Consider the following 25,201-nt stretch of genomic DNA (forward strand, 5'->3'; position numbering starts at 1 on the left):
GCGGACGCACTAACAAGGAGGCTAAATGGCTACAGCCACTAGCGTCTGTCGCTAGTGCGTCTCTTGAGATCGGGGAGTGAGGTTTACCTGCACAGCACTGCTCGCTGGCCTCTGTTACACTTACTTAATTAATTAGTCAACATAAACTGCCAATGAAAAAATTCTTCTGAACATTCATTAATCTTAGATATTCAAATATTGAATAATACAGTAAACCATGGTAAAAGCATGAGCAATTAATCACAAAAGGGAAAATTAGGTACAGACATATCCCAAGTGCTCAATAATGTTCACATCGGCTCATTTCTGACACAATTAAGACGCCGGGTCATTCATAAACTATTTTGTCTCTTTAATTTAAGACTTTTTCACACTGTCTCTTGAAAACCTCGAGCTGAACACACTTGACTGAAAACATGTGTGAGACAAATGTAGATTTTAATAAAAGTATGTGGAGTGGAGGGACAGGTTGAGTGTATTCTAGACCCATGCTGTGATGACATTGTGTGTGTTAAATGATGGAGAATATCCTCCATCGGTTCTCATGGAGCATCAAAACAGAGAAACACTTTCAGCTGAAACTCTAGACATGTTTCTGTGATCTGCATTGTGTTGAACCAATGGAAATGATTCATATCTGTTTCTTCTGTGTTTAGTGCTGATGTCCTTCATCCACTCTGGACTCACTCAAGGTATTGTGCTCTACTGATTTACATTTGATTTATTAAATATGAATAGTGTTGTAGTAGTTTATTTGTCTACATGGATCACATGAGGATCACACATTTGTCTCTTTGCTGATAATTCATCTCCATATTTTGCTGTTGTTCATCTTCACTCAGCATCATTTATATGTGTAGCTCCTCATGCTGTAAAACACTGCTGTTTCTGCAGTTTATGAAAGTTAAATAAAAATAACAAGTAAATATAAAGCAAAAATGACAGTGTGTCAATAACTCTTTTGTGATGTTCAGGTTTTGTTATCTGTAATGATGGTTCATCAGGAAACACATCTGTATAATGACATGAATAAATGATGATAATAATAATAATAATAATAATAATAATAATAATAATAATAATAATTCCTCTGTTACATAATTCATAATATTGTAACATAACTGCAAAAATGGTACTTTAGCACAAAAAAAGTTAAACTTTGAAACATTTTCATTGTTTTCTTGTTACAATGATGTTTGAATGTCTCCAGATCAATCTGACGAGACACTGAGTGATCACTGCAGACATCTGATTTCATATTTTTATGTAATTATTTAAGGACAGCAATCTCCCACTGAACCAAAACACACTGAGCATGTTATCTCCATGAGAGAAAGATAGGATTTACACAATAAATGTTCAAACTAAATCAAGGTTTCTCGAAGTGCAGCACTGGAGGACTGTGACCCAGAGACATGAAGTGATTACCGCTGAGAGAAAAATAAATAAATAAAATAAATTCATATGACTCAGGGATCAGATCTCCTGCACCAAAAAATAAACTAAACTAAAATAAATGCTTTATTGAAACCTCTGACTGAAAACAGCGCCACCTACTGACCAGAACAAGTCTAAACTAGAAAAAATAGCATGTTTCGTATTATACACCTATCAAGTTAAAATAGCACATATACTTTAAAAACATCAATACAACAAATGACTAAAGAAATCCTTTCTCCTCATCCTGGTATCTCTCAAAATCACTAGCCTGATGTCCTGGGGCTGTATTGTGTTTGACCGCTCTGCCCAGCTGGCTAATGCAGATCTCCCACGGTCCTTAAAACTCCTAAAATAAGTTAAAAATCCTTAAACTTCACACCTGAACACAACAAAGCTAAGCAAACTGATGAAACACTGAGCAAGTCCAGAACAGAGAGTGTGAGCTCATCTGCAGTTGAGATACCAATCTGTAACCCACCAAGTCAGAGGGGGCTAATGACTGGCCACCACCGTTAGTGTAAGCTTCAGCGCTTGTACGAGCAGTTTTATTACAATTCACAAATACCAACAAACACCACCTTTCACAAAGTAATAAATATCTAAGACAAACCTCATTCAGGGTAAACAAGGAAAGAAAAATCACGCTTTTGACTCCAACAGGGCATATCTATCAGTGTGAAAATATACAACCACTAACTGAAATTCAAGCCTGAATGTAGCAGTCACAGCACTCAGAAGGAAAAATGGATCACCAGAAACCCCAGAAAAATCCCCAAAACCTCACCAGTGCCAGTCACAACCATGGAGGAGACCCTGCAGCCGCCGTTAAGTCAGGAAGGAGGACAAATAAGAAAGAAAGAAAGAGAAAAAAGTCACAATAATCTTAATACACACATAATACAAATCAAGCACTGGGCAATTCACCACAATAAAATGTTGGAGTTAGCCGTGATATGAACTAGGAAGACAGGGGAAGTCATGTCTTTCCTTAAAATCAGGGGCTCAAAAACGAAAAGAAAAGAAAAGAAAAGATTAAAGAGAGAAAGGCAAATGGGGGTAAGCAGTTGTTCACTCAGCTTTTTTAAAAGAAAGGTGAGCTCCAAATGCATAATCGAGCATTGACATTGTTTTAACATAAATATCTACTCTTGAAGGAGTTCTCCCCAGAGTCAGAAGTTTACATGAAAACACTGTATATTTCCCTCCATTGACAAAATCTAACACCCGCGAAAACACAGATTGTTAGCCTATTTTACTGCATTGTTACGCAAATTAGATCGTGCACGCTCCTACATTAAGTACAGGATTGTTCTCAGTTTAATGCACATCTTAATGATTGAAAATGACTTATTTTAAAACGTAATTCAAAGACTGAATGTCTAGTTTGGCGGTTAGTGTACCCTGTGATTCTATAGTCTGCATTTATTTTAAACAGACAAATAATCAGCAATTAACTTGTACTTAGCCTACAATTTAAAAAAGGTATTGTGACAATAAACAATATTTTAGCAACCATTTGAAGCCATATATTTCAGTTTCATACCCTGGACCAGGCCCCTCATCATGGCCAGGTGAAAGCAGTGACAGTGAGGTGGATGTGACAGTGAGACAAGGTGAGCTTTTAGTGGAATTGCCTGTTTTAACACTTAGTAATTAGTAATTAAGTGTTAAGAGAAAATAAGCAAAATGGGTACATTGTTATTGTACACTTAAACTTTAAAGGGATAGTTCACCCAAAAATGAAAATTCTGTCATTTAGTCTCCCTCAAGTTGTTCCAAACCTGTATGAAAATAACTCATTCTTTATGATTTATAAGCGTTTTGAAAAATGGGGACATGGGTTATGTCCTCATAAGTCACCCTCTCCTTGTAATACCCATGTCATTATACAGAGTTGTGTCCTGATATATGTCACAAAAACAAGAGCACACACACACACACACACACACACACAGTCATTTGGGTGTTAGTTTACAGTATTTGGTAATATAAGGAACATTTATACATGAAATGTTGTAATTAGTATTTTTTTTTTTTTTTTTTTTTTTCATTTAGATTTTTAAGGATGAGACGGAGCCGGAGCCTTATGAAATATGACAGTCTATGTATAATATTCATACTGTAAAAGTATATAATACTGTCAGACATTTTTTTCTTCTTTGAACTGTTTGAATCACTTTATGTTTTTATCTTAACAGACTTACCCAAACCTGAACTGAGTGTGACTCCAGACAGTTCTGTCTTCACTGGAGAGAGAGTGATTCTGACGTGTGTGATTGAGTCTAACAGAGACTGGAGATATGAGTGGAATAAAGACAGTGTAAAGTTACAGTCGTCTGATCGTTACACTGTAAACACAGACACTCTCACTATCAGAGCAGTAACTACATCTGATGAGGGTCAGTACACGTGTAGAGGACAGAGAGATGAAAGACCAAACTCATCACAGGAGAGTGAACCAATAAATCTGTCTGTTAATGGTGAGTAAATACAATAAACACTTACATTTACATTTAGGGATGTAACTGCCATTAAAAAGAAAAGAGATGTGTGTGTGATGTGAGAGACACACTTTGTGTGTTTGCGGTGGATCATTTCATTATCAGCAGAAGGAAAGAGGAATCAAGGAAATGAGTCATACTCTACCAGAATACAAAGAAAAGAAAATACAAATTAAATGTATATAGAAAAAACAAAGTTAAACTTTTTTCATAAATTAATATCATAAATTAAAATAAAGAATAATTTAAATGTAAAATTACACATAAAATGTCAACTTAAAAGAATACACATTTGTTAACCCTTACATCAAATTCATATTTTCCCCATTAATACTGTAATTTTAGCAGCTTTCTTATTAAGCGATGAGCAGAGATATTCATAAAATAATTTCAGATCAAAACAAAGTATCCTTAAATTTAGCATACAATCATTAACTTTACATTTGTGAAAATGAAACCGGCCACAAAGAGTTAACAGTTTCAAGATATTATCCAGCTCCTGTGAACCAGATTCCCAAATTAGAAATAGTACATTAATTATCTCAAACCTAAAAAGTTTGTTGTAAGCTGAGAAAACAAGCCAAGACATTTCGTTCCAAAAATCATTTCCATAATCACATTAAAAAAAAAATTGTTTCCAAATTAGAAAGACAGAATGTGCATTATGAAGAGATGTCCAACTTAAATTATGAGAGTATAGACTTACAGGAACAGTACATATGAAGAGTTTTATAGTAAAGTTCTGTCCTCTTGTTCACATGCTTGAAGTATTCAGCCAATCACAACACACTGTGTAGCTGGCCAATCAGAGTACACCTCGCTTTTCAGAAGAGGAGCCTTGTAAAAACTGACGTATTTCAGAAGGCTTTAAGAAAGTTTTCGATGGTCCTCGAGTGAATGAGTTTCTTGCTGAAGCTAAATTAATACGACTAGATCAACAACAAGGGAAACAGGAAGTGAACACAGACACAATGAGAAAAACACTTCAACATAAAAGTCCTTAAACAAAACAGAAACACAAGAGCATCATCATGTCAGTATCATGGATAGAAACAGTGAATAATTTATAGATTAAACAGACGTTTAAATAGATTTAATTTATCATCAAATATGATGCACAAAATATAATGAACCCAGAAGGACACACACTTGAGCTTCCATGTTTATTAATTTATTATTAATCTATTAAATACAAATACATTATTTAATAAAATGCAATATTTAAAACATATGATATACATGTAGTATTATTTGGTGAATCATCAATATTTCTATTCTGGTGTCTTGTCATTTTAACTCTGTTTCGGTCTTGTTTGGAGTATATAGTGAGATCAGTGTCATGTGTTGAAGTGAATGGTGACATGAGTGTATCGTTACACACCTAATGATTACTTTAGTCACAGAGTTCAATAGAGATGAGTTTAGTCCTGAAGTCAGAGAGAGTGAAGTGACTTCCAGATGATGATGTTAAATGAGTTGCTGAAGTCTTCAGATCGTCTGCTGAAGTTGATGGAGATTCAGTGTCTCCTCATATGAGGTTGTAGTTGGAGGTGTTCAGCTCTCCTTCAGCAGGAGCTTCATTCTGCTTTCTATGACGAGTCAGAGGTGTTTGTCTGAGGACGAGACGGAGCCAGAGCCTCCAGAAAACACTGAGAGCACAAAACTGACCACAGGAACAAACCACAACATGACTGATGTTATCAAATATGACATAATATATGAGCTGTATAATTGTGTAAACATTTACATTTTTTTTTTTTTTTTACTGTAAGTGTTGCTTGAGTCAGTTTTTTTTTTTTTTTTTTTTTTTTTTACAAAACTATATGGTTTTGTAACATATTTACAAAGTAATTACATCCTTTGAGCTGCTGTTTGAGTCACTTCATTCTGTCTTTCTTCACAGCTTTACCCAGATCTACTCTGACTGTGACTCCAGACAAAACAGTATTCACTGGAGAGAGAGTGATTCTGAAGTGTGAGATTGAGTCTGATCACAGAGACTGGAGATATGAGTGGAGGAAAGTTAAAAATAAAGTGTCTCAGCATTACACTGTAAACACAGACACTCTCACTATTGAAGGATCTGAATCATCTGATGTGGGTCTGTACTGGTGTAGAGGACACATAGAAGGAAGATCAGTCTCATCACAATCAAGCTCTGCTGTTTCTCTCTCAGTGAAGGGTGAGTTTAATATCATTGTCCTCATAAAGAAACCTATTTGACAAAATTGAAAGTTTATGTAAATGTTGTACACTGTAATATGTGAATTAAAGAACATAAATGTTGAGTGAATATACAAATCAGTATATGATTGGAAAATTGGAAACATTTTTACTAATCAACACCAACTACAAGCAAACCAGATATTTAATTTAGTGCAGTATTTTCCTCATAATGATTGTGAGTTCATAACAGTGATCATGATACTGTGATGCTGTTTCTCTCAATATTTGCTCATAAGTGTATTAATAGATGGAGATCAGAAGCTGTAGTGAAGGTGAGATCAGATCAGATCAGTGTGTGTTCAGAGGAGAGACAGTCTCTCTCTTTACTTTTACTGTAGTCTCTGTCTCTATGATTACACACAGAGCTGGACATTCATGTTTCTGCTCAGAGACTCTGTGACTAGAGCTTTTACACAATTACTGACAACTCAGCTTTTCACTGGCCTCAGTTGTGTTAAGAAATTACATTTTATATGATTCAATTTCACTAATGCATAGTAAAATCTACTTTAATTTACAGGTAATTTTTGCCTAAATAAAGGGCTTTTTATGGTTACTGGTGATATATTTAGGACTATAGATTATAGAATAGAAATTAATCAACAGACTTAATTTTTATTTTTATTTTTTTAAGTCAGAGAGAGTGAAGTGACTTATTAAACCAAAACAGTGACACACACACACACACACGGACACACACACACACACACACACACACACACACACACACACACAGTCATGTGGGTGTTAGTTTACAGTATTTGGTAACATGAGGAACATTTATACATGAAATGTTGTAATTAGTAGTAGTTTGTTTTATTTATTTAGATTTTTGAGGATGAGACGGAGCCGGAGACTTATGAAATATGACAGTCTATGTATAATATTCATACTGTAAAAGTATATAATACTGTCAGACATTATTTTTTTCTTCTTTGAACTGTTTGAATCACTTTATGTTTTTATCTTAACAGACTTACCCAAACCCCAGCTGACTGTGACTCCAGACAATACAGTATTCACTGGAGAGACGGTCAATCTGAAGTGTGTGATTGAGTCTGATCACAGAGACTGGAGATATGAGTGGTATAAAGGCAGTGTAAAGTTACAGTCGTCTGTTCGTTACACTGTAAACACAGACACTCTCACTATCAGAGCAGTAACTACATCTGATGAGGGTCAGTACACGTGTAGAGGACAGAGAGATAAAAGACCAAACTCATCACAGGAGAGTGAACCAATAAATCTGTCTGTTAATGGTGAGTAAATACAATAAACACTTACATTTACATTTAGAGATATAACTGCCATTAAAAAGAATATAGATACTCAAGTGTGTGTGTGTGTGTGTGTGTGTTTGTGTGTGTCTGTGTCTGTGTCTGTTTGTGCGGGTGTGTGTGTGTGTGTGTGTGTGTTTGTAAGAAAATACTCACAGATATATAATTAATGTTCTCCTGAAGAAACACACAGAGGATGTTATGAACCTTATTTTTCTGTGAATGTGTGAGACGTCTGGTTCATTAGACACTGTAGAGAAATAAGCAGAAGAATAACAAAGTGCAGGAGACAGTAAAACTGTGTGCACTACAAAGCAGTGTGTTCATGATTCAGATCATGTATTAAAGGTGCAGTGTGTATTTTAGCGGGATCTAGTGAAGTTGCTCAGTCCTCCGCTCACATCTCTCTTTAGAGAAACTACGCTGACTGATGCAGGTAAAGATGTCCTCCATAAACACAGCAGAGACACTGAGATCTCTTTACAAAGGGCAATTCAGGAATTATATTTACTTATGTATTCAATAAATCAATGCTATTGTGAATATTAATGTACTTGTTCATAATTGTGTCAGTGTTTTGTGTGATGTGATGAAACGCGGTCTGTAGAGCAGTTTGTGTGTTTCTGGCTCCTGTAGAAACATGTAACGGGACGCGTGCTATATGTAGATAGAAACTGATCAATCTAAAGTAACAAAAACATTACGGTTTATTAATTAAGATCGTTTTACCCTTCTGAAAAAATAGTAATGTGTATTATATTATATTTCTGTCAACAGATCTTTGTAAATATTACACATTGCACCTTTAATATAATATGGTGACACCAGTTTACAATATCAAGCAGCAAAACAAGCTTTAGTAGCAAAAATAGAAGTGAATGACACCATAAACCAGAAACGTTAAACTCATAAATGGCTCTTACAAGAAAAATAAGATGGATTGAGATTCCTGAGATCCTTCAAGATTTAACCAGAGCCTCCTCAAAAAACTGAATTGAGAAAACTGATGACAATACACAAATAAAACAGAACCAACATTATGAAATAATATGACATAATTATTTTGTAGATTTATAACTCATTTACAAAGTATTTTTTCCCTGAAAGAGCTGTTTGAGTCACTTCATATTTGTGTCTTTCTTCACAGCTTTACCCAGATCTACTCTGACTGTGACTCCAGACAATACAGTATTCACTGGAGAGAGAGTGATTCTGACGTGTGAGATTGAGTCTAACAGAGACCGGAGATATGAGTGGACACCTGACTGGAGATATGAGTGGAATAAAGACAGTGTAAAGTTACAGTCGTCTCAGCGTTACACTGTAAACACAGACACTCTCACTATCAGAGCAGTAACTACATCTGATGCGGGTCAGTACACGTGTAGAGGACACATAGAAGGAAGATCAGTCTCATCACAGTCAAGCTCTGTTTCTCTCTCAGTGAAGGGTGAGTTTAATATCATTGTCCTTTATCATTTTTTTTTTTTTATTATTTATTCTTAAATAGTCAGACATAATATCATAAAAACCTCCTGATGAATCTTATCCACCGGTCTTGAGACTCTCAGTACAGAGACAGAGTCGCTGCAAATTAAACTTCTGTCTGACTTTGTGTATTCTCTCCGTTCTAATGTCATCAAACATCTCAACAGCAAATACACTAAAGTGATCTGATGTTCTCTCGCTCATCTCACTCTTCTGGCTGGGAATTACAATTGCACACCTGTAACTCCTGTTATCTGTAAAAACTTGCTTAAAATTAACATATTTTTGGTTCACGTGTCTATTAAACTCATTCACTAAATCTACTTGATTATTTACTATTTTGGTCTGTAATCTCCAAATCTACTTTAGGAGTATCATACTTCCACATAGGGATACTGGGCCATACCACAGTTTTACAAAACTCCTCTCCATATCCTCCCAGATCACGTGCATCATCTCCTGTCCAACACTCTTTATATTGTGTGTCTATCTATTTGTCCTCTCAAACTAATCCAGTAATTCACAATCAGCTTCTTCTGTCTTATTCTCAAACTCATTTCTCCTGTCTCTACCTGCACTGAACACACTGGAGATGTTCTCATGACTCTGAGACATAATCTCAGTGTCTGGGTCTGAATACGGTCCAGACTCGATAATACTGTGAAAATAATAATGTGTAGTTTAGGGGAGAGCGGGGTAAGTTGTCACACTTTTCAAACTGTCTAACATTTAATGAGCACCGTACATCACAATGATATAACTGTCATACCAAATGAAAAAATGAAGTCTTGGGCACATATGTTGTTTTCATCACATTTTCATATCTTATATCACTACGGAGTTGTAGACTACGGAGTTATATCACTCTTATATCACTACGGAGTTGAATAGAGAATGTTCACTTGTGACAACTTGCCCTATCGGCAGGTAAGTTGTCACAAGTGAACATTCTCTATTCAACTCTATTCAACTTTTTTTTTTTTTTATTGTTTAAGAAACTTTATTAATTATATATGTTTATAAACATTATTTTAAACAGTATGTACTTTTTTAAAAGATAATCATATTATTTTATGACGCTTTTATTGTTGCATCCTTTTATGGCCTCAGGAGGATTTATTTTCTTTTTTTATCCCTAACTGAAATTTGTAATACATTTTCACTTTTTTTTCTTCTACAGATTCCCGAAGATCTACACTGACTGTGACTCCAGACACTGCTGTCTTCACTGGAGAGAGTGTGAATCTGAAGTGTGTGATTGAGTCTGACAGAGACTGGAGATATGAGTGGTATAAAGACAGTGTAAAGTTACAGTCGTCTGATCGTTACACTGTAGACACAGACACTCTTACTATCAGAGGAGCTACTGAGTCTGATCAGGATCAGTACACGTGTAAAGTATTGATAAATGGAAGACCTTCATCCTCACAGGAGAACAACCGAATTGATCTTGCTGTAAATGGTGAGTAAATTAAATAAACACTTACATTTACATTTAGAGATGTAACTGCCATTAAAAAGAAAAGAGATGGTCAAATGTGTGTGTGTGTGTGTGTGTGTGTGTGTGTGGCATGAGAGAGAAAGTGTGTCTGTTCTAGTGTGTCATTAATTTCATTAATGAGCAATTAGTTATTGACAGATGTGTTTATTCTTCCACAAAACTCACATGAACTGAAGTATAACTAACACTTCACAGATACTGACATGTACACACCTCGTCAACATCCTACAATTAAAAAAAGTGCATTAACCTCAGCATTAGAATAAAATCTTGCCCAAGATAAAATTGTCATTTACTCAGGAATCTCATGAATCTGTGTATCATTCATCAGTATTATTTTTATTTCATTTTTAATTTTTATTTTTCAAAAAATGTAAAACGAGAATTCAACTTAAATTTTCATATTTTGTTCAGGGATAGAAAAATGAATGAACAGCTTGAATATTTGATTTCTACATGTGGGCACTAAATTTTACACTAAATATTTTTACACTATTTAAAACTAAGACAAAAAAGGGAAGAATATTAAATTGTCTTGGGTATATAGACCTATAATGTCTTTCTGACTGACAACCGGAGAACAACAGACATTAAATAGCCTACTTTTAGAGTTTTGTAATGTAATCGTACTCAGTTACGAACGTAACCTCGGTTCCCTGAGATACAGAACGAGTACTGCGTATGGGGAAAAGCTCCTTTTTTCCTCGATACTGAAGCCTTTTTTCAATAACGCAGTGCAACTGCACTGCCATTGGTTTAATCTGTAAACTTTTTTAAACCAATGACAGCGCTGCGTAGCTGCGCGAGCCTGTGGCGATGCAGCACGCCAAAGCCCGCCAAAATGGGCGGGGCGAATGGCTATATAAGCAGGCAATCACCAGAGGAAATCAGGTCATACAACTGAAGCGACGACACTGAACCCACAGTCTCATGGCACGGCATATAACGCAGTACTCTTTCCGTATCTCAGGGAACCGAGGTTACGTTCGTAACCGAGTACGTTCCCTTTTGATACTTCACTCATACTGCGTATGGGGAATGAATTCAACCGCCGTGCCACGGTAGGGAACGACAAGACTTAACTTGAACACCCTGGGGTCCAGAGGATAAGTGAGAGGGCCGGAGCCATCGAACCCTTTGACGCTACACTGCTGAGAGGGAGCTAGCTCCCTGGAGGTGGTATGATGACAGAGTCTGCTAGAGGCCGTCGTATCAAACCGAAAGAACCCGAGCATGCAAGGTCGGGATATCCAAGTTATAGAACCTGACAAAAGTGGACGGCGAGGACCAGCCGGCCGCCTCACAGATGTCCTTGATAGAGACACCACTAGACCAGGCCCATGAAGAGGCCATCCCTCTTGTAGAGTGGGCTCTAACTCTTATGGGGCACTCAAGGCCCATAGAGGAGTAACATAGAGCGATAGCTTCAACTATCCAATGCGAGAGGCGTTGCTCACTGGGCAGAGTAAATCCAGCTCTTGCTCACCTGACAACGGAGGCAGAGCTGAGAGGGAAATTACCTGTGCTCTGAATGGCGTCGAGAGCACTTTAGGTACGTAGCCATGCCTGGGTTTTAAAATGACCTTAGAGTCATTGGGCCCAAACTCAAGGCATGCAGGGCTCACCGAGAGGGCCTGCAAATCGCCAACACGCTTGACTGATGCTAGAGCAAGTAGCAGAGCGGTTTTGAGCGTTAGGGGCCGAAGGTCAGCTGACCGCAGCGGTTTAAAGGGAGGTCCTTTGAGTGCTCCAAGGACCGTGTGAAGGTCCCAAGTGGGAACCGTGAGAGGACGTGGGGGCTTCAACCGCCTAGCACCTCTCAGGAAATGCACAATGAGGCTGTTTCGACCCACTGATTGGCCAGCAATAGGAGCATGAAATGCTGCAATGGCTGCTACGTAAACTTTGAGTGTGGAAGGGGTGAGACCCTTTTCTAGACGCTCCTGGAGAAATGACAGTATCGGAGATACATCACACTCAACAGGGTCTTTGTTTTGTGCTAAGCACCAGTCAACAAAGACTGACCATTTTTGGGCATAGAGGCGTCTTGTAGACGGGGCTCTTGCCTGAGCAATGGTGTGTAGTACGTCCCCGGGGAGGCTCAGAGGCTCCCATCGAGGGACCATACATGCAGAGCCCAGAGTTCTGGCTGTGGATGCCAGATTGTCCTGTGCGCCTGAGAGAGGAGGTCCCGCCTCAGGGGGATCGGCCATGGGGCTTTCATGGAAAGCCTGAAAAGCTCCGAGGACCAAACTTGGGTCCTCCAGAGTGGGGCCACTAGGAGGACTCTGTGTCTGTCTTCCCTGACTCGTCTGATGACCTGAGGGATCAGAGCGATCGGGGGAAAAGCATAAAGAAGGAGGCTGTGCCAGTTGTGGGCCAGCGCATCTGTTTCCTTTGAAAAATAAGTTGGGCAATGAGAGTTGCTTTCTGAGGCGAAGAGGTCGACCTCTGCCTTCCCGAAAATCTCCCAGATTTTGAGAACCGTCTGGGGATGGAGCATCCACTCGTCCGAGGGAACATTGCTCCGTGAAAGCATGTCTGCTCCCAGATTCGTCTTGCCAGGTATGTGTGTCGCCTTGAGCGATCCCAACCCAGGTTGAATGCATCTGTTGAGAGCACCATCCTTCTGGAAACCGCCTGTAGGGGTACTCCACGACTGAACCAAACAGGGTTCATCCAAGGCTCCAGGGCTGCTAGACAGGCCTGGTTGACCCTGATGCGAAAGCGGCCGTGCCGCCAAGCATGAGGTTGGACCCGGAGTTTCAGCCAGTACTGCAAGGGCCGCATTCGTAGGAGGCCGAGCTGTAAAACTGGGGAGGCGGAAGCCATCAGCCCTAGCATCCTCTGAAAGAACTTCAGAGGGAAACAGGCTTTGTTCTTGACAGAGGCTGCGAGCTGCTGAAGTACCAGAGCGCGCTCTGGTGATATGACCGCCCTCATATTGGCGGAGTCGAAAACTGCTCCCAGGAACGTAATACGTTGGCTGGGGAGCAGTGAGCTCTTGGCGAAATTGACCCTGAGTCCTAGGCACTGTAAGTGGCTCAGGAGCACGGATCTGTTGTGGTCTAGCTCGGTTCGTGACTGGGCTAGAATGAGCCAGTCGTCGAGATAGTTCAGAATGCGGATTCCCATCTGTCTCAGAGGGGAAAGCGCCTCGTTCATGCACTTCGTGAAAGTGCGGGGAGCTAGAGACAGCCCAAAGGGAAGGACTGTATATTGGTAAGCCACACCCTCGAACGCGAATCTCAAGAATCGTCTGTGATGGGGGGCTATCTGGATGTGAAAGTAAGCATCTTTCAGGTCCAGCGAGAAGAACCAGTCCTCGGGGCAAATCTGCGTGAGGATCTGCTTCAGTGTCAACATCTTGAACTTCCGTTTCATGAGGGAAAGGTTCAGGTGTCTGAGGTCTAAGATGGGTCTGAGACCGCCATCTTTCTTGGGGACAAGGAAATAACGGCTGTAGAACCCTGACCCGCTTTCTGAGGGAGGAACTGTCTCTATGGCTCCCTTCCTTAACAGCGTAATCACTTCGGTGCGGAGGACTTGAGAGTCGTCCGGCTCTACCGAGGTGGGAATCACTCCGCGAAAACGCGGGGGTCTTCGGGCGAACTGCAGTGAGTAGCCGTGTTTTATTATCCCCAACACCCACTTGGACACTCCGGGGATGGCCTGCCAGGCCTCGGCCCGCGTGACAAGGGGCTTAGTGTCGGATGGCAGACCGCTGAATAGGGGCCTGAACACTGACGAGTGTGGAAGAGGAAAACTGCTCTCTTTTTGAAAATGTGAAATATTTATTGTGTTTGCCATAACAACGGCGCTTTGCGTGGACGCAACAACAGTGGGCCCAGGTCGCACAGCAGACAGGCGAGAGAGCTTCTGGGGTGGTCCGGCCGCGGCGGGACTTTGCCCCTTCCTCTTTCTTCCCCAACGATCAGGAGGATTTAGAGGGCGTCGGGTCCAGCACAATCCTTTGCCAGGGGCCCTGACGTCTAGGCGATTTAGCGCACCTAGAGGGGCGAGCTGGGTGCTGCTCCTTAGGGGGCGCCGCCTGGGGGGTAGAAGGGGCAGGTTTGCTCTGGTGCTGAGTCGGCACAGTCCTGGGGCGACTCGGGGCAGAGGTAGAGCGCTTGGGCAAGAAGTGTCGCATGGCTTGGGACAACTTCTGTGCTGCAGTGAAGCGTTCTGTAAACCCTTCTACCGCTGGTCCGAAGAGGCCGCATGGAGAGACTGGGGCATCGAGAAAGGCCACTTTGTCGCTCTCCTTAATCTCTGTTAGGTTGAGCCAGAGGTGGCGCTCCAGCACAACCAGGTTGGCCATGGATCATCCGATGGCCTGGGCCGTGGCTTTCGTGGCGAGCAGAGCCAAATCAGTGGCGCTGCGGAGGTCACGGAAAGCAGGTTCACTATAGCTAGACTCATCCTGGGAACGGAGAAGCTTTGCCTGGAACACCTGCAATATGGCCATGGTGTGCAGAGATGAAGCGGCTTGGCCCGCAGAAGTGTAGGCCTGCCAGCCATGGCAGAGGTCATCCTGCAGGGCTTGGAAGGAAGGGCTCTCTTATTTTTCCACCCCACAGCCGCGGGGGGACAGAGGTGAGCAGCCACGGCCTCATTCAGGGGCGGCAATTGCTCATAGCCCTTCTCCTGAGAGCCATCTACTGAGCTGAGAGCTGCAGAGGAAGTGCGTAGGCGGGCCGAGTAGGGGGCGCGCCACGACTTTGTCAGCTCATCATGAACCTCAGGGAAGAACGGGGCAGGTCGCTGGCGGGGGGCCTGGCGGCGTCCTGGCAGGTACCACTCGTCCAGCCTGCTGCGTGTCGGCACTCGTCCAGCCTGCTGCGTGTCGGCTCTTCAGGGGGGGCCCACTCCAGATGGAGTTCCTCAACGGCCTTGGAGAGGATGCGGAGAAGCTCGGCATCCATCCCAGCTCTGGCGTCGATGGGCTCCAGTGAAGGCAAGTGGGCGGGGTCAGAATCGCCGGCCCAGTCCTCCGTTTCAGAAGCCACGAGTGACATGGAGTCATCATGCGGCTCGTCCTCCGATCCGCCAAAAGAGACGAGGTCGCTCGCTGCAGCCGAGGGACGCTGCTCTGGGTGTTAGAAGAGGACAGGGGACGGCTCTCTCATTGGAGAGGGTGAGGCACGCGGGCGCTGAGCCGGCGTGAGCTCACCCAAACCCGGGCGCTGAGCCCCTCTTCCCCGCTGTCTTTTCCTGGCCGGCTCGCGGGAGGAAAAAGACGGGAGGGCGCGAGGGGCGGGATTACTTTCATTAAAGAAAGCAATCCGCGAGCGCAGAGAGGCGAGACTCATGCTTTCACAAAAGTAGCATGAAGTCTCAGTGAGTGCAGCCTCAGCGTGGGGTTTACCCAGGCAGAAAACACACTCACCATGGCCGTCGTCCTCATGCAGAGGGGCTCTGCATGTGCCACAGCTGTGGCGCGGCATGGCCATCGCCGTTAAAACGGCGTTAGAAACGTTCTTTTAGAGCGGTGAAAACCGCTGGAAAAGCTCTTTTACGATCGCCGGATGGCGGCAGGAGATCGCTGAGAAGCGGCCGGAAGCGGGAAGCGGGCGGCCCGAGATCGGCACTGAGAGCGGCTGTCTGCGAGTACACCGGCGCTGCAGGCGGTCGGCGGTCTCAGCTGGTCTGCTGCGGTGCCTCTTCGACGGCGAGAGCTCGTTCCAGGCGAAGGCGTTCAGCAGAGATCCAGCGAAGTGAAGTCGTCGCTGAAGGAGTAAGATCTGATTTCCTCTGGTGATTGCCTGCTTATATAGCCATTCGCCCCGCCCCCGCCATCATCGCCACAGGCTCGCGCAGCTACGCAGCGCTGTCATTGGTTTAAAAAAGTTTACAGATTAAACCCATGGCAGTGCAGTTGCACTGCGTTATTGAAAAAAGGCTTCTGTATCGAGGAAAAAAGGAGCTTTTCCCCATACGCAGTATGAGTGAAGTATCGAAAGGGAACTTGTTTTATTAAAATTTATTATATATTTTTTTTACAATATTTTCATAAAAAAGTCTGTAATAACTTGTAATGTAGTTGCAATCAAATGGGTTATTAATCTGTACAACTGCAGCAGAGGAAGAGGATGATGTCACGGTTTGATCTTAAACTGACCAATCAGCAGAAAAGATGAGTTTAATTCCCGCCCACATGTAGAAATAAAATATTCAAGCTGATATATATATAATTACAGTACAGACCAAAAGTTTGGACACACCTTCTCAGTCAAAGAGTTTTCTTTATTTTCATGACTATGAACATTGTAGAGTCACATTGAAGGCATCAAAACTATGAATTAACACATGTGGAATTATATACATAACAAAAAAGTGTGAAACAGCTGAAAATATGTCATATTGAAGGTTCTTCAAAGTAGCCACCTTTTGCTTTGATTACTGCTTTGCACACTCTTGGCTTTCTCTTGATGAGCTTCAAGAGGTAGTCACCTGAAATGGTCTTCCAACAGTCTTGAAGGAGTTCCCCGAGAGATGCTTAGCACTTGTTGGCCCTTTTGCCTTCTGTCTGCGGTCCAGCTCACCCCAAACCATCTGGATTGGGTTCAGGTCCGGTGACTGTGGAGGCCAGGTCATCTGGCGCAGCACCCCATCACTCTCCTTCTTGCTCAAATAGCCCTTGATGCCTTCAGTGTGACATAGTCATGAAAATAAAGAAAACTATTTTATAATGTTCTCAATAATGTGCTTGTGTCTCTGTTTTTTAGGGTCATGTTCAGATCAGATTTCTGTCATCATCATCCTCAGTTTTCTTCTGACAGCTTGTCCGTATCTGCTGGCGACAGTCGTGCTGCTTTACAAATGCTACAGAGCGAGAGGTAACACTTCTGTCTGATCCGTCTCTCTCATCTCAATGGCCCTCATTCATCAAACCTGAGTAAATATACCAGTAAATTATGAGCAATTTGTGCAAAAACAGAGCTTCCTGAAACTCAATATTATCTGTCTGCAATACCGGATACCACACTTTCAGGAACACATTTGAAGGAGCACAGTTCTAGGACTCTAGTGTTTTTGTGACAGCGTCTCGTACCGAGTCGGAGAACCGCAGTCCCAGGAACACATTTCCAGGACCCTAGATCTGGAGAACCGATAAAAGCAGAAAAATCCCAGTCATTTCCACAGATCTGGCGTTACAAGATATAATCAACTAAATACAATCTACAAAAATGAAATAATCAACAAAAGGTGATATTAGTGATACATGAAACATCAGCTGCTGTCCTCTTCATCACGTCTTGTTTATGAAATGCCGATTACGGGCAATCATATTTCATTGAAATATTTAATTATGCAATATATTATTCATCACAATATCATGCCCAGTCTTCTCAGTCCAGCTACCAGGATCGCTTTTTCTGAGCAAGATCTTTACAAAATAATAAAATAATAATAATAATAATTGAAAACAGACAGACATTAGAGACATCAGTCTGTACAGACTCTAGAAACAGATCCAGAACATGACACAATGTAACACGTGTGTTTTAACAGTCAGTTATTATAATGACTTCTCGGTAATGTCTGAATATTAAATGTCATATCTCTCAATCAACATTATAAACCATGTTAAAAAGAAGAGACGTACTCATAACATGTATTGTGAGGAAACGTTAAACAGGCTGACTGTGAGCACGTGACAGTTAAAACACTAAGATTATTAAAAATGAACTTGATTAAAATGGTAAAACAATGAGTAATTAACAAGCTTTCACAACGAGTGTGCTTCAGTTTATTGTGCTGTCACTCAGTCAACACAAGATTACCAGTCATGCAACAGATTCATAAAACCAATCAGAGGCTGATATATGATGACTTTATGCATTCAAGACTATTTACAAATCACCATCACTTCAGCTAGACTACGTTAACTTTCCACTGAAATACATCACAATTGTTTTTAATGTTGAACAAATAAGAATTGATTCACATTTGATATTTGACAAATTAATTCTGCTCGTGTTTCATGAATGAGACTCAATGTCTTTTTCTCAAACAATTCACATTCAGACAAACCTTTACTCTGTCTTTTATATCTGTTATATAGATCCATATTAATCTGTAAATATTATTTGATTCATAAATCAATAGCTGCAGTGGAAGCAATACAGAAAGTGTCAAATTGAGCTGAATATAAATGTTGTATGTGTGTGTGTTTGACAGTTAAATCTCCTGAAGCCCAAAGGCAGTCGCTGTAACAGAGGAATAATCATCTCTTCTCCAAAGCTCAGAGTCACAGGATGCTGGAGTCTCAGGCTGAAGGCTGGAAACACACTGGACACGAGTCCATCACAAGACTAACACACACACATTCACACTCTCACTCAATCCAGTGTCTCTGATTCACCTGCGCTGTAGATTAGATTGTGAACACAACACATGGAGAACAAGAGAACTAACTCCACACAGAAAGAGCTCCTGCTCATCATCGACTCCAAAACCAGTTTCTTCATGTGTGTCAGATTCACTGGAAGCTACTGAAAGTTACCCTTTAAATACCACAAACAACAATTATAATCTCAAATTACATCTGAACAACATGCTGTTTTTATGATGCTAGATGCTTTCTGTCGTCGGAGTAAAAGGAGTTTGAGTCTAATTCTAGAAATGTCTCTTTGCTGTTAAATCTTTACTGAATTTAAGGTAAAAGTAACTTTTACAGTGTTAGTAATATTTCAAGTCAAACACTTACTGGACTGAAGCAGCTTATATTTACCTGATTATCCAAACATAACTGTATTTGTTCTTCGCTCAGTTATCATTGTGTTGTATTATATTTTCAACATTATAAGTATTTGAATATCATTTATGTAAATATTCTGTTCTAAAGATCTCATTGATTTACATTATCAGCTTTCAGAATTATATCTCCATATAACTATTATCATCTGCAGCAAATTGCATTTTTGCTTCATTTGGGCCTTGGAGTATTTTTTTTTTTTTCAACCTTTCCTTGTTTATAAAAATGTTCAATAAACTATCATATATATAAAAAAATGTGATTTATCCTAGTCTCATATAAATATATAGAAGAACATCACATTATGAATTAACAGAAATATAACTCCTCTGATTTACTGACGGGCTTCTTTCAGACCTTCTTGGGAACTGACTTCACTGATACAGACAGAACCATCATATATGTCTTTAAAAACAATATCATTAATTGTATGACAACATGAGAGTTTATTCACTGCTCTATGTTAATTTCTGAAGGGAAAACGGCGATCTGTGATTGCGTGTCTCCATTGACCAACCCACAGAATGATTTCATTGGCCATATTAGAGCCAATCAGAGGCTTTGAAATGTTAATCCCGCCCACCACCTCATGCTTTACATCTGTCATCTTCATCAGATCCTGTTCCTTTGATTTCCCCGCATTTCTTTTTTTTTTTTTTTTCGGAACGAGATAAGTGAAATATTGTGAAATTTTGGTTACCTAAATATGATACAATAACTATTTAATTTTCGCGTTTAATGAGAATAAGAAAAATACTTAGTTACACCGATCAATACCTCAATTAAAAAAAGTGAAAGTGAAAGTGACGTGACATACAGCCAACTATGGTGACCCAGATTGTGCTCTGCATTTAACCCATCCAAAGATAATCAGTTTATTAATAATATATGACTCAGCATCAGCTTCATTACTTACTAAGATAGAGGAGATTCAGAACCAAGCCCTTGAACATGTTGTGATCTTTTAGATCCTCTCCTGTGACAGCTTTGCAGGGAGAAACCTTTTCTTTTCAGAAAGCTTTACAGTGAGTGGAAGAAATCCATCCAACAACAGTTGTGATCTGTTCTGATTCATATTCTGCATTCACAAGTGGAAGATCAGAATCTATAAAATATATATTAATAGAAGTACTGCAAGGTTTGCACCGAATATACCAACTGAGAATTATAGCAGAATATTTATGGGTGACTGCTCATGTTGGAGGAAATGAAGAAGATACTGAAACAAGTTCTTAAGCAAACACATATCCACACACACACACACACACACACACACACACACGCACACACACACACACACACACACACACACACACACACACATACTCTTGAGTAAATCAGAAATGAAAGGTTTAATTAAAGTAGCTCTCAGAAAGATGTGGCAAGAGAGATGAGATAAAATAAACAAAGGCCAACATTTGTATAATATACACTAGTCAACATTTGAAGTGGATCAAAACCTTTCATCAAAGTCGTCCTAAAACCTAAAACTAGTACAACTCTGAATTACCTTTTCTGATCCACTTCAAATGTTGACTGCTGTATATAAACAAGTTGGTCATGTAAGAACTGCTTAATGTAATAGAAAGGATGATACAGTTATATCTCGATTGAGAATTGGACAATCTTCTCTTAAATCACTCCAGATGACAGGAAACATGAATCTGATCAATGTAATCATTGTGCACTTCCAGAAACTGTAGAGCATGTGCTGATTCACTGTAGAGCGAATGAAAGAGAAAGACTCAGTTAAAAGAGGAAATAAAATCTGTTAGCATTAATTCTATGACATTACAGTTCTCATAAAGGTTAAAAAAACTATAAAGTTCCTGAAAATAACAAAGTTATATAACAAAATACAACTTTTAGATAATAACTGATTATCTTTGGATTATATATATATTATATAATTATATAATTTCCACTCAATACTACCCCATCCCAGTAGGTGGTGAATATGCACCATGACCTGGTTTGCCAACCGCCATAAAAACATAAACATATATATATACATACAGTACAGACCAAAAGTTTGGACACACCTTCTCATTCAAAGAGTTTTCTTTATTTTCATGACTATGAAAATTGTAGATTCACACTGAAGGCATCAAAACTATGAATTAACACATGTGGAATTATATAAATAACAACAAAGTGTGAAACAACTGAAAATATGTCATATTGTAGGTTCTTTTGCTTTGATTCCTGCTTTGCACACTCTTGGCGTTCTCTTGATGAGCTTCATGAGGTATTCACCTGAAATGGTCTTCAACAGTCTTGAAGGAGTTCCCCGAGAGATGGTTAGCACTTGTTGGCCCTTTTGCCTTCTGTCTGCGGTCCAGCTTTCTCCTAAACCATCTGGATTGGGTTCAGGTCCGGTGACTGTGGAGGCCAGGTCATCTGGAGCAGCACCCCATCACTCTCCTTCTTGGTCAAATAGCCCTTGATGCCTTCAGTGTGACATAGTCATGAAAATAAAGAAAACTCTTTGAATGAGAAGGTGTGTCCAAACTTTTGGTCTGTACTGTATATATGCTGCCTGTTTAAAGGAAGTGTGAAAGAAAGTGTGAGAAGGAATCTTCTACTGAGAGGAGAAACAAGTGTTCCTGTTTTCATCAGCTACTTGTAGAGTTGCATATTGTTTTCATGTACTAACTTACATGACTTTGCTTTTCACTATAGTCCATCTTTGAAAGTGCACTGCCTTTTCTTTGTCCCTGACATTACGTTTCATTTTATTTAGTAGAACGACAATTGTTTTGTTCTCTTCTAAATGTAGAAACTATTCAAGAGTTAATTGACTGAGCAGAGCAGCATTGTCTTCAGCTGTTATAAGTGTAGTCAAACTGGACTGACAAGAAATGCTTTCCATTTGAGTTTTGATCAAACTAAATGTTTGCATAGTGTAAGAACTTTGTTGAATCTACATGACACACAAACTACTGTACAGTATGTGGATTGTTTTTGATAAACCCAAGAATCACAAATGGTGTTTCTTTAGGTTTACAGGTAAAGATATTCAATAATTCTCTGAACCACACATCTGCTGTAGGGTCACAGGACATGGGTGATCATGGAGCCTGTCTGGTTAAATGCATACCTCAAATGTACTGTATGTTGTTTTGCATAAAACAAATGTCAATTTCATACATGTACCTCTATGTTTGTATGTTAGGTAAAAACTATTAGCCTGAATGCACTGTAAGTCACTTTGGATAAAAGCGTCTGCTACAAAACGACACTACAAAATGAAAATTTGATTAACGAAAATCATCTTTCATAGAAACATTGAGGTGACTCTTAAAACAGCTGTATATTTAAGCGTCCTGCAGCTCCATGACAGCTGAGCTCTGGAAACACAGATCCGTCTCGAAATCTTGAGTGATTTCTCTCACCAGACGCTGGAAAGGCAGTTTGTGAATCAGCAGTTCAGTGGATTTCTGATGACGGCGAATCTCTCTAAGCTACAGGACCGGGCCTGTAACGATGAAGCTTCTTACCACATCTGGTAGCCGGGGTGTTATGATATTACTATGATATTACTATGATATTACTATGATATTACTATGATATTACTATGGTATTACTATGATATTACTATGATATTACTATGATATTACTATGGTATTACTATGATATTACTATGATATTACTATGATATTACTATGATATTACTATGATATTGCACAGTGCCTGAAAATAGGTTTATTGGAAGTTACCTAGCTGGGACTATTTTCAGGAGCTGTGTAATATTATTGCGGCTGCTGTACCATGGTATGACAGAAAAGTTATTTGATTATTACGCTGGAATGAGAGTATAGTATGAGAGTATAGTTCTTAGCCATATCGGCCTAAAAAAATCACAACTTTTCATTTTCTGTCTGTCTTAGTACACGATGTAACTACAGAAGAGTCAAGTCTTAAATAGGAAAAATGAAGAACCTTTTTGTTCATTTTTGAGCGAGATGCTTACGGTCTGATCAGATTCAATGATCTATGCTAAGCTAAGCTAAAAGTGCTAATGCCAGACCTGGACATCGGCTGAACAGATTTGAAAACAGTAAAACTCAACTGTTTAACTCTAGGGGAGTTGGAAAATGAGCCTGTTTTTTTTTTTTTTTTGGAGTGTTCCTTTAAGAAAAAAAAAAAATCTTTATCTGAGTAAATGCATAACACACTAATAATCTCACACTTTATTGTCTTTTTGCGCTTCCTGTAAATTACCAGTGTTGCCAGATATCGCGAGACAAATAAGCACGCCTGTGAAAACAAGCCCAAAACAAGCAACTTTTTTTTTTTTTTTATGGAGCCCCCCTAGGTTCCGGGAAGTGAAACATAAACGGTTTTATAATCCATGGGGACAGATTTTAAACTGTGGGTACAGGTTTTCAATTTGCATCCTTCAATTTACAAAACTGCACACATGGTACAGTTTATTTATTTTTCTCCCCCTGAGCTTCAGGACAATGACCACAAGAGGGAGTTAAACCACCTTTTAACATCATTTAACATTAGAAAACTGATGGGATATCAAATATAGACTGATGTACCAAGTACATTTTATACACAGTAAACATCTGATAATTACAGTTTACACACACAAATACATATCATCCTGAATTCACAAATTCTTTATTTATTATTGCAAGGACTGCAGAAGATCCCATGTTTATATAACTATAACCCAGAAACAGGAGAAATTACTGATGATCTTAGTGTCCAGCAATAAAGTGTCTCCTGCTCTGATGAACAAATAAGTGATTTAGAAAAGACTTAAATAAAATAAACTGGTTTAAAAACCATTCCAGTCAAAACCATTTGAAAAGGTGAGGATGAGGCTTGGTCTAAAACACTTTTCTTTAGACTCATAACACTTTAGCCTCATATATATGAAGAATAACACCACCATTATCTTTTAAGTTGCTTCAGGTAAAAAGGTGCAAATTGTAAATTAAACATATTTAACAACAATTTGTCAGAGCTGAACCCATGAAATATCTGAAAATATCAGAGTATGCTGCTGAGAGTTTCTTGTCCCATTCTGTTCCTCAGTTTGGACTTGACCCGGTTCATCTGTGAGAAAACTCGTTCTACACCAGCATTGCTCAGAGACATAACAAGCAACGACAGAGAAAAGAGGGCAAGTGTTTTGAAAGTGTGGTCTCCACTGCTGTCTTTGTAATTGAGCACTTGAACCCAAAAGGCCTCTGCCTGGCTGTCCTCCTTGTTTGTCCATGAGAGATATGCAACAGCCTGATACTGTGTTTCAAGAGCTTCACGATCACCAGAGTAGAGCTTCAGCATTGAGACTGAGCTGAGCTGTGGTTTAGTTTGTGACAGGATGACAGTCGGACTGAACACAGTCATAGATTTCCATATCTGGATGTTAGCTGGGAGTCTCTGTTGCACTTGTCTATCCGCCTCCACCAAGAAGTCACAGCACCTGCTCTTCATATTTCTCTCAGACGTGCTCTCCATTCTTGCTTCATCCAATGCCATCATGAAGGTGACCCCATAACTGACTGCACCCACAGGAAACAAAACACTGGGGTCTGTTATGTCAATTGCAAGCAGTTGTTCATCTGATGTGGGGATCATTCCAGGTCTCACCAGTCTGGAGATGAAGCAGCGAAAGAAAAGAAGCAGAGACTCCAACATTTAGATTGGATTGCCCCTGTACTGCTGGAACAGCTTGTTGATCCTGTTGAATTCTTGTAGAAAAGGCATTAAAAACAGCAGGTACAGTTTGTTAACATGATCACTGTACATCTGGTGCAGGATTTCAGCATCATAACATCTCTGGTGGTCTTTGGTTAGCTGTAAGTGAAGCTTCAATTCATCACTGATTGAGTATGAGTGAACGGCAATCATGGATAGAAAGCCAGCGTGTACCTGACATCTGAACAAGCATCAAAGGGATTTCACCAGGATTGATGAGACTGTAGATCTTTGCATACTCACAGTGGCGAAGAGCACTGTTTGTGAGAATGAGAGACCGAGTATTCAA

General features: G+C 40.1%; 1 long non-coding RNA gene across 1 annotated transcript; it reads left to right on the forward strand.

Annotated features, from left to right (window-relative positions):
* Nucleotides 1–7,294: 7,294 nt before the first annotated feature.
* LOC113096668 (uncharacterized) lies at nucleotides 7,295–19,300 on the forward strand. Its single transcript, XR_003288558.1, has 3 exons — nucleotides 7,295–7,426; nucleotides 17,162–17,272; nucleotides 18,618–19,300. It is a non-coding gene; the product is annotated as an uncharacterized LOC113096668 (long non-coding RNA).
* The last annotated feature ends 5,901 nt before the right edge of the window (nucleotides 19,301–25,201 follow it).

Source organism: Carassius auratus, unplaced genomic scaffold (genome assembly GCF_003368295.1).
Source record: "Carassius auratus strain Wakin unplaced genomic scaffold, ASM336829v1 scaf_tig00216014, whole genome shotgun sequence".
Taxonomy (NCBI): Eukaryota; Metazoa; Chordata; class Actinopteri; order Cypriniformes; family Cyprinidae; genus Carassius; species Carassius auratus.